The sequence below is a fragment of the Rosa rugosa genome, chromosome 1 (genome assembly GCF_958449725.1).
Source record: "Rosa rugosa chromosome 1, drRosRugo1.1, whole genome shotgun sequence".
Classification (NCBI taxonomy): Eukaryota; Viridiplantae; Streptophyta; class Magnoliopsida; order Rosales; family Rosaceae; genus Rosa; species Rosa rugosa.
In genome coordinates, this window is record NC_084820.1 from 45,555,945 (window position 1) to 45,566,026 (window position 10,082).

The following is a 10,082-nucleotide window of genomic DNA, read 5'->3' on the forward strand; positions in this document are numbered from 1 at the left end:
AATGGGATGTACCCCATTGCTTATGCAATAACAGAGAGTGAAAACTATGAAACTTGGAAATGGTTTTTAGAATATCTCATTGTAGATCTAAAGCTTGAAAATGGATTGCACTATGCTTTTATCACAGACAAGCAGAAAGGGTTGCAAAATGCCATTGCAGAATTGATTCCCGGGGCTGAACATCGACATTGTGTGAGACACTTGTACAATAATTTCAAGTCTAAACATCCGGGTGAGGGCTTAAAGCAAACTATGTGGAATGCAGCAAGATCTAGTACACCGGTTTGGTACAACAAGAATATGGTGGAGATGCAAGCACAATCTGAAGATGCATACAAATGGTTTGAAGATAAGTCCCCTTCACACTGGAGTCGGTCACATTTTAGAACCAATTCTAAATGTGACATACTATTGAACAATCTTTGTGAATCATTTAATGCTGCTATCTTACCAGCAAGGGACAAGCCTCCATTGGCTATGATGGAGAGTATAAGGATGAACATGATGATCTGAATGGCAAATAGAAGGGTTGCCTGCACTAGATGGAAAGATCCGGTGGGTCCCAGGGTTGCAAAAATAATTGACAAGATTGGTCAGTACACATCCAATTATAGAGCACACCTTTCTGGTGAGTTTTGGTACCAAGTTACTGGTGAAAATGCAACTAGCTTGCATTCTGTTGATTTAGGATAGCGTATATGCACTTGTAGAAGGTGGCAGTTAAGTGGAATCCCATGTGTTCATGCTATATGCGCAATTTTTAAGAAGAAAGAGAATCCTGCATTATATGTTGACGAGTTCCTTCACCCACAAAAGTATTTGGATTCCTACAATCCAATCATTTTTTCCATTGCTGGTGATGATGACTGGGAGCAAGTTGATTATCCAATTGCTCCTCCACTTTATAGGAGGCAAGCAGGTCGACCTAAGATGAAGAGGAACAAAGAGCCTGGTGAGAAATTGGCACCTCCTGCGCCTGAATCTGATGGCACCATTAGAATGCCTAAAAGCCAATATGGGACGAAGATGACATGCACAATATGTAACCAGAAGGGTCATAACAAGAAGGGTTGTCCAACAAAAATGTCTAAATCTGTAAGTGTTTAGTTATGTTTTTTTTTTTTTTTTTAAATGCAAAATCTGACCATCTTTACAATCTTTAACAATTCATAGGTAAGAAGGTATCTGAGCCTTGTTGCAATGTTTATGTAGGGTGAAGGTAGCTCAAGGGATGGCCAAGCAAGAAGGAGGCAGAATAATGATCAACAAGTTTTAATATATGCACTTAGTTGATTATGTGTTCTTTATATTCTTTATATTGTGGTATTCAAAAGTTATATGCTCTTATATGAATCTGCTGTGGTAATTTAAGCAATTGTTATACTTTGATCAGTTATGTGATAATGGTGATATATTGAATATTAGAGCTTCTAATTATTAATACTTAAATAGAACACCCACAGAACTAAAGTGTCCAACAAACTTAGATTAAGTTTCTGAAACCTTTATTTATATAGTTGACATGAAGAGATTTAGTGTATTTTGTTATAATGTTGCAGGCCAAGAGAGCAGCTGTTCCAAAGAGGTCTAAGAATGCCATTCCTCAGGTCATCACATCAAAAATGACATACAAAAAAAGAAAAGCAGCTGAGGAAGCATCATCGTCACATGCTGTGCAACCAAATTCAATAGCTAGAAGGCAGCCAAGTTCAAAAGCTAGAAGGCCAGCAAGTTCAGAAGGTAGGAAGCAACCAAGTTCACAAAGAAGGAAGAAACCAAGTACACAAGCCACTCAACAGCCAAATTCACAAGTTATGGAGCAGTGCCAGACTTCACAGATTACTCAACAGAGCCAGACATCCTCTGAATGGGCAGGCTTTTGAAGATGTTAAAATATGTGCTATGCAACCAGCTGACTTTTAAGCAGACATTCTTTGCGCTTAACTTTTGAGTTTTGTTGTCAGCTTCATCTTAATTGTTCTAGTATTTAAGTAGACAATGTTAATTGGTGCTAGCTTTTGTGTTTGGATTTAGATCAACTAGCTAGAGATCTGATCTACGGATGATGCACATACAATGCTTTTGAATTAGATGAATGGATGATGCACATACAGTGCTTTTGAACATGTTATGGTGATGCTCATTTGATTTTTTTTACATGTATGATGTCCTATAATAACAGGTTTTGAATATCTTTGTTTGTCAATGAATTACAACTCTGTAAGTAGATACTTTCTCAATTAAATTGCAATAAGATAATGATGGTGATGTTTTGTGTGCAATCTGATGGAGTGAAAATCAAGGGTGTGAGGAAGTTTTGGAGGGAAAGTTGGGAGGGAAATCAGCACAACTATTGATTTTTGGAGGGAAATTTAAAGGGAAAAGGAGGGAATAACAACATAACAAGGGGTATTCCAGTTATTTCTGCTAAAAAAAAGTCACGTGCACGGACACGTGATCTCTTGTAACAGAGTTGTGACGGGAAAATGACGAAGTTATCTCAATAATATGTTTTCGAAAGTCTGGGTACCTCATTGAAAACTTTATAAGTTTGGGAATCATTTTGTCCGGTTCACTAAAGTTCAGACCCTGTAGCTGATAAAAGCCCTTAATAATATTAACAGGCGTGGGATGAGCCTCCAGTTAGGCTGGTTCCAAACTCCGTTTCAAAAAAAAATTTTCCTCAATTACGGGAAGTTCGATTAATGATTAATGAGAAGTTCGATTGCTGGTATCTCCGTCTCAACCCAGTAGAAGACACCGCAATCTGAGAGCTCGATGATTGATTGGACGGGGTTCAAGTATCGTTCGAAAGCCTTCTTCATTATTCATTTTGGGAAACTTTCAAACTTTCGATTTTGTGAGAGGTTAAGCTCCAGGTAAGCTTCTTATTTGATCGAATTGTTCGACATTTTGGGTGCGATTGATTGGGTTTTCAATTTCGGTGCATGCAACTTTGGTTGGTAGAAAATTGAAATGGAGAGGAAATAGCTTTGGTTGGATAGATAGTTTAAAATTAGGGTGAGAGTTTGAGAGAGACCGAGATTGATTGGGTTAGGGATAGGGTCTGGATTCAAATTCTGTAATTGGATTCAATCTCTAAGAGCTTTTGCTGGACTTGCACAGAGTGAGAGACAGAGAGGGAGGGGACTTTTCCCTGCCATTCAGAAAAGGAGGAGGAAGAAGAAGAAGAAGATTTGCTGAGGGGAAGTCTAGAGAGGAGGAAGGGATGTCTTGGTCGATTTCAGTCTGTTCCCAATTTGGGAATTTCCGTTTCACATTCAAAGTTTCAGTCTTTAAAGGTATGAGCTAACTTCATTATATAATTTTTTCGGTCAATTTTGTTGGGTTCGGCTTTTTGGGATTATTCGATTAAGGGTTTTATATAAAATTTCATCATCCTGAGTTTGGCTTTGATAGTTTCTTCTAATCGATTGCCATTTAAAGTGGTCTGTGCCTTGGGTTCATCTGTTTCTTTTGCTTTGCCTCATTTGTTATAGATTTTGTGTTCATATAGTATACATCAAACAGAGCCTGCATTATAAGACAGAATTTGAGGCTTTTTTTTTTTTTTTTTTTTTTTTTTTGAGGTTCTTCTGATCGTTTATAAGCTTAAATGGTTGTTTTATGTCGTTTTTTTTTTTGGTTAATTGGTAATTTCTTTATTGAGGGTACGATCTGCTGCACGAATGGGTTTTCTTCTCTGAATTTCTTGACTGCCAATTCTAATCCCCTTAACAGAGGTGAACTGCAGAACGTTATCAGGTAAAAGAGATGGGAATCGAGGTTGTGTAAGAGGAAGAAGAGAAAATGAGTAGCCAACACAACACCTCAGATCCTTCTTACGATCCAGATGTTGATGTCATTGGCACAGAGTTTACAGGTCTTGAAATGGGTTTACAGGTCTTTTCATTCTGTTTCAGTTTTTATATCTATGTATGATCATGAACTAAAACTAGATCCGCTAATTATATTTGTGCACTATACTATAGCTTGCTTGCTTCAATTTTGGACTGGTTGGGATTTAGGCGGAATCGGAACGAGGCAGGTCTGTCTTTATTGTGATCTGACTGTTCATACTTCATAGTGACCTCTGAGAAGAATTAACTATCATGTAAGTGCTTTTTGATCTTGCAAATTTAAGTAAACAGATCAAAAACAGCTCCGACTATCTCTCTTTGGAATCTTGATTTTTTTGTTTGAATTTGGGGGATATGTATTGGATTTGAATTTGCAGGTTTTGATTTGGGGGTTTATACGCATATTACTCTGATTTTGGATTTGATCTGTTTACTTTGTTGTCTTTCCCTTGATATTTAGAAAAATCACAATTATGAATTTAGCAATGGATTTAGAGAGGAATGAAGTATAAAATTCATTTTTGTTAGTATAAATAGAAGTCAGAAACTGTGCTAAATTATCAGCATGTACTCATATATCAGCATCTCAGGCCAAAGTTGCTACAGTATTCATATATCAGCATCTTTGTTCTTTGTTGTATGTTGGAAATTTCACCATGTATGCTAACTGTAGAAATTTCAGGCCAAAGTTGCTACAGTATTCATATATCAGCATCTTTGTTCCATGTTGGAAATTTCAGCATGTATGCTGATATATGAGTACTGTAGTATGATAAACCATTATTAGCATGTACTCATATAAACAGTGTCTACTCAGGATGAATTTAATTGCTACAGTAAGCATCCACGTTAAGTTAGTGGCAAAAACTTTTTGTTCTATGTTGCATCAGCATCTCACAGAAGCATTCAGAATTTTGGTACCACTTATATTAGGTTTGCATTAGTAATTACTATATTGATTAAATAGGATTGTAAACTAATCTTGAATTCTGAGCTGAATTTTGTAATGATTCACTTAAGTTGCTTATATGTGTTTAAACTACCCATATATCTTTATCTGGTGATACCTGTAAATTACTTTAACATGGTGGTTATGTTTTGATAAACTATCTCATTTTTTTTATCTTTTAATGATACTTATTCTATGTTTCCAGAGTAAAGGCGTAGTTCAGCACCTTTATTTCGGAAGGAACCCACCCATGTTCACAGAGATGAGACTTCTCCGCCAGCCTATTGGTGATGACCATTTGGTATGCCTTACTTTCTCCAGTGTGCTGGTGAATTGTTTTCATGTGCTCTTTGCTATATACTAAACGTGAGTTTCACTGTAGGGCTGTTCACTCAGGATTGGAAAAGACTCTTTTGCCCTTCGTTTTCGGTTTAGTTACGGTTTTGTTGTTGATGTGTGAATAAGTGATGAGAGGAGAGAGAAACAGCTGTTGCCGTGCAAATCAGAAGGAAGTGGTTGTGATAGAAAGGGATAGAAACTGATTGTGATAGCGAAGGATTGATATAGATCGGGCTGTTGGAGTAGAGAGGAGAGGAGGGAATTAAGATTTTGATAGAGTTTGGGAGGAGAGATCTAAAATTTTGATCGGCTTTGGGAGCTGGGTTTGCGTTTATTTCGGAAGAGGTGTGTGCCAAGATTTTGATTGAGTTTGGGAGACAGGTTTCGGCAACAGAAGAGGTATGTCTTTGATTGGTTTTTTCAGTTCTATAAAATCGAGATTGGGTTTTTTTCTTTGATATGATTTGGGCTTCTGTTAGTTGTGTAAAATTGTGGTTTTGATTGGCTCTTTTGTTTCTGAATTTTATGTATTTTTGTGTCAAGATTTGAATAACAATACTTTCGATTTACGTTTGGGTTTCAACGAACATGACAGTGATATGAAAATTGATTAAAGCAAAAAGGGGCGGTTATCTGAGTTTCCAAATTGTAATTATAGTGGCCACTTTGGGTGTTCTCCACATGCCTTGATCGAGCCAAAGAAGACCTTAGCATCAGGGAAATTGTTAAATCTCTCCATGGACTATGTTGCCTATTCGAACATTATAATCATGCTTCAGCAAGCAGTTCATTCCTCCTCCATTTTTTTTCTTCAACATTAATTATGTATTCAATTTAACACAGATTCCGTGTTTGATTATGTTCTAGCAAAACGTGTGTGTATATATATATATATATATATATATATATCATAGGAAGAAATGGTCTACTGCAGCGCTTCAATCTGTAGATTCGCAACACACAATGGTTGGTGGTATAGAGCATGCCCAAGCTGTTACAAACAGCTAAAAGAAAAGGAAAACAGCAATGAATTTGTTTGTGTGCAGCATGGCATACAAACAGCTCTTCCATGGTAAAAACTGTTAAATATGAATTCTTTCTTATGTTTTGTATATAGAAATTCAAAGTATAGTTAGGCTCTATTAGTTTACTAGAATTTCTTGCTACATTTTGTGATTCCTTCTGAGATGATGAGTTAAACTTTCCAAGAAATGATAGTTGATATCTATTCACTATATCTGTCCAAACTGGCCTACTGGCAAATAGCTACCTGATCCCCAGAGTTAATTTCAATTATTACCCTTGATTTGATTTATAACCTGTCTCTGAAAATGCTAAAGTGAGATATCTGATGATACTACCTGTAAATATATTCTTGGAACATACCTCTTCTAATAAAATATTGATTAGGTAGACTTTACAAATATCTGATAATTCTCTGTGTAACTTACTTTTTGTAAAGTTTTGGTGACTGAAAACTGCTTATGCTATTCTAGCTTCGGCATCCTTTGAGCCATTTTATAATAAAACTTCTTATAATATATTCAAAAATTGATATCGTTGGGTTTTTTGTTTTTAAATATGATATATTTTTGAATTCTGGAAACATTAGAATTACAGCTTTTCGGTCCAATTTCACAATGCCAACAATGAAAAAAAAAATGCCTCAAAAACACCATTAATTGCTTGCTGAGTTGAATATTACTTGGTATAATTTGAATAACTCAGCTACAATTCAGAAATGCCTCAACATCTTTTTCTTTAATGGTATATATACACAGTATGGTTTTGGCTTTGTTTGTGCATGTCAATATATTAACTTTAGCATGAAGTTTGATATCTATTAGCAAATCAGTTAGAATGAACCATAAAATTTGTAAACCACAGCTTGAGTTAGAAATTGTACATACATACACAAATATAGATACATAATGTATTAAAAAATTATTATATCTATTACTACTTACTCTTATATTACTACTTACTGTTATAACATACATTATAATTAGTTTTTCTTTTGCACTCATAACTCTTTCTCAAAAAAGAAGACAAAGATCCCATGCCAAAACAAAGAAAGTTCATAAAAATCCCATGAGATATATCTTCCTGTGAACTGCCACTTTCTGGCTTTTTTCTTAGTTTTTGTAAACTTTGATCCATTCAAAATTTTCAATATGATCTATTTGATTTCCTTTCACATATTTCCAGAATCGTTTCCTTATTTGAGTTATTTCTCAATTTTTCTATGTTCTTTCCTTTCTACTTTCACGTGGATACATGTATGTAACTACTGAACATATAGACCTATATCCTTTCCTTATTACAGTAGAAAATACATAACATGGAATCCAGTCACTTAGTTATAGCATTCATTTTTTTTTCCTTCATAAGTATCTACTCACAAGTGTAACTTTAATGGCTGAGGAACTAAATTTATTTTTATGCAGATTTGCTTATCTGTTGTGAATAGTGAATAGTTTTAAACCTGGCTTTCAATTTCAGTCATCTACACTTGATGAACAACCTGAGGTAGACATATCCTTTATAACTTCCAACATGATAAGTAGATGGTAAAAATTCTGATCCATTTTCTCTGTCATCTCTTTATATACAGTTACAGAGTCTATATGACCATTGAGGATGCTGATAATCAAGCAACAGTTATGCTGATGGGAAGACAAGCAGAACAATTCTTTGGCAGCAGCTGTCAAGACTTAGTGAACAAGAGATCATATCCAACAGAAAAAACACTGCCAGAAGAGATAGCAAAGACAATAGGCCAGGACCAACCTTTTTCAAATCAAAGTGAATCTCGATGGTGAACTCATAGTGAAAGCTATCTTCTTCCCAAATGGACAACCTTCTGGACCACCAACACAAGAAAACCCAACAACTGCAACTCCAGACCATCCTCCTTCTGAGAGAAAAAGAGCCATTGAAACAAGCGGAAGAGAATTATTCATCTCTGAACCAGACAAAAAAGTCTAGAGGTAAATATCACACAAATTTAATTTCTATAATTATCACTAAATACTATCCCATTTTATTTTTCTGACATTTCTAACTACATTTTCTGCCATTTATTGCTCCTATGGAAAAAAAATAGTATAATTGACTTATACCAATATATCCCAAGCTATATTTTTAATTTATGTTTTATACTTTTCTGCACTATAAGTTAAGTACTTTCTCAATATAAGTTGCTTACTGCTACATGTTCAACCATCTACTTTCTCATTGGTATGAAATTCTGCATTCTTTGGACTCTTAACAGTTAATCTCTTGAGTCTTGACTGTTGTCATCTTCTATACTTAAACTTAATCTTCATTTAAGATGACTGCAACGTTGCATTTAAGTCAACTTTGGTAGTTATACAATCAATTTCAAGATTTCGTTGTTGTTTTGTTTGGCTTTTACACATTCTATACAAAACAGTCTAAACATTGCTACCATCTTTAGCAGAGCAATTAGTTTCTACTTTTTCTAAAAGAGCAAAAAAATTTGAAGTTCTTTATAGCAAGTGGCCTTTATAGTTTGCTGGTTACAAGAGGCACAAATTGTTTAATTCACTTTTTTACTTTGTAATCATGGTAGTACTGCATATGCTAATTTATTTAATTTGCGTCATGAACATATAAATTTAGACAGTTTGATAAGAATGCATGATCATAAATAAAACAATTGAGACTCTTTCTTCTATTAGTATTGTCATGGTTGAGTAATATATGCTCACCACAATACTATATCAGAACACATTGTTTTTTCCCTCTTTTGCAATTGTAATTCCCTCTTTTCTACCTGTAATTCTCTTGTTATGTACCTCTTATTATGTCTGCCTGTCTGATATCCCTGTTCTATATATCAATTTCTTCTTCTCTAATGAATTGCAACATTTCATTCACTTTTTCTTTCAAAAATATGCATCAAGATCAAATCTGTTAATACTTGAAAAAGATCAAGTCTTCAACCTATTATAATCTTCAATCATTGTCACTCTATTTCACCCCTGTACCTCTATGTCATCCTGAGTATCATTGTTGTGTTCAGTTTTTGTTTTATTCTAGGACTTCTTCCTCTTATCACCTCTCTGCATGTGCATTTTTTTGAAATCTTTTCCTACAATACTTACTCCATTCTCTTTGTTTTAAAGTGAGAGGCAAACCAGACATGGAACAACATCATCATCATCAGCACCATCTTTAGCAAGCAAAGTACAAGCTCGCAAACAGAAAAACGACTAAACGTAAATAGCCAGTTTATGTAACTATAACTTTTGCTACACTAACCTATTTTGTGTAGCTGCAACAACAACAGCAACAACTGCTCTTTTTGTATAGATAGAATGAAGCAGTTGACTGAAGTATTTTGTATCACTACAACAGAAGCAACCACTGTTTTTTGAATGAACTCCAGCATCTAACACAGCTGCAACCGAAGCAATCAGCTAGAGGATTTTGGGAGCAATGACCTTTTTGAACAAGCTCCAGCAACAACCTTTGCTAGATTAGCTTATAACCCTTATATAAAACTAGCATTTTTGTACCAGCTCCAGTTGAACAAGCTTCAACTAGAATGTAATATGTATAATTGTATAAACATTGTTTGACTACAATAATATGTAACAATGTTCCTTTTCTATTTCGTTGTTCTAATTCATTTACAAAAACAAACTCCGCAGCAAAGCGCGGGGAAAATTTCTAGTTGTATATCTATTCCAAGTGAGAAAATCCGTTGCTTACCAATTTCCTGGAGCTGTTATGTTAAAAATCTAGGATATACATACACATGCATAGGCTATAGCCTTTGATTGAATCACGAGCTCTTGTGAGTTGTGATGCTATTTTGTTTTCATGTACGGTCTTATGTTCATCGGATGCATATATCTGTACCATTTTTGCCTTTTATCTTCGCTATTCAATGTATTCACTATGTG

General features: G+C 35.0%; 1 long non-coding RNA gene across 7 annotated transcripts; it reads left to right on the forward strand.

Annotated features, from left to right (window-relative positions):
* Positions 1-2,624: 2,624 nt before the first annotated feature.
* On the forward strand, positions 2,625-9,785 carry LOC133725095 (uncharacterized). Of its 7 annotated transcripts, none has more exons than XR_009854259.1 (9): positions 2,625-2,879; positions 3,127-3,302; positions 3,742-4,114; positions 5,015-5,110; positions 5,192-5,547; positions 5,744-6,220; positions 7,596-7,677; positions 7,763-8,138; positions 9,300-9,785. It is a non-coding gene; the product is annotated as an uncharacterized LOC133725095 (long non-coding RNA). The 7 variants fall into 7 exon arrangements; XR_009854257.1 differs by lacking the exon at positions 7,596-7,677 and having other exon boundaries at positions 2,628-2,879; positions 3,742-3,903; positions 3,993-4,114; XR_009854255.1 differs by lacking the exon at positions 7,596-7,677 and having other exon boundaries at positions 2,629-2,879; positions 3,742-3,883; positions 3,993-4,114.
* Positions 9,786-10,082: the final 297 nt, after the last annotated feature.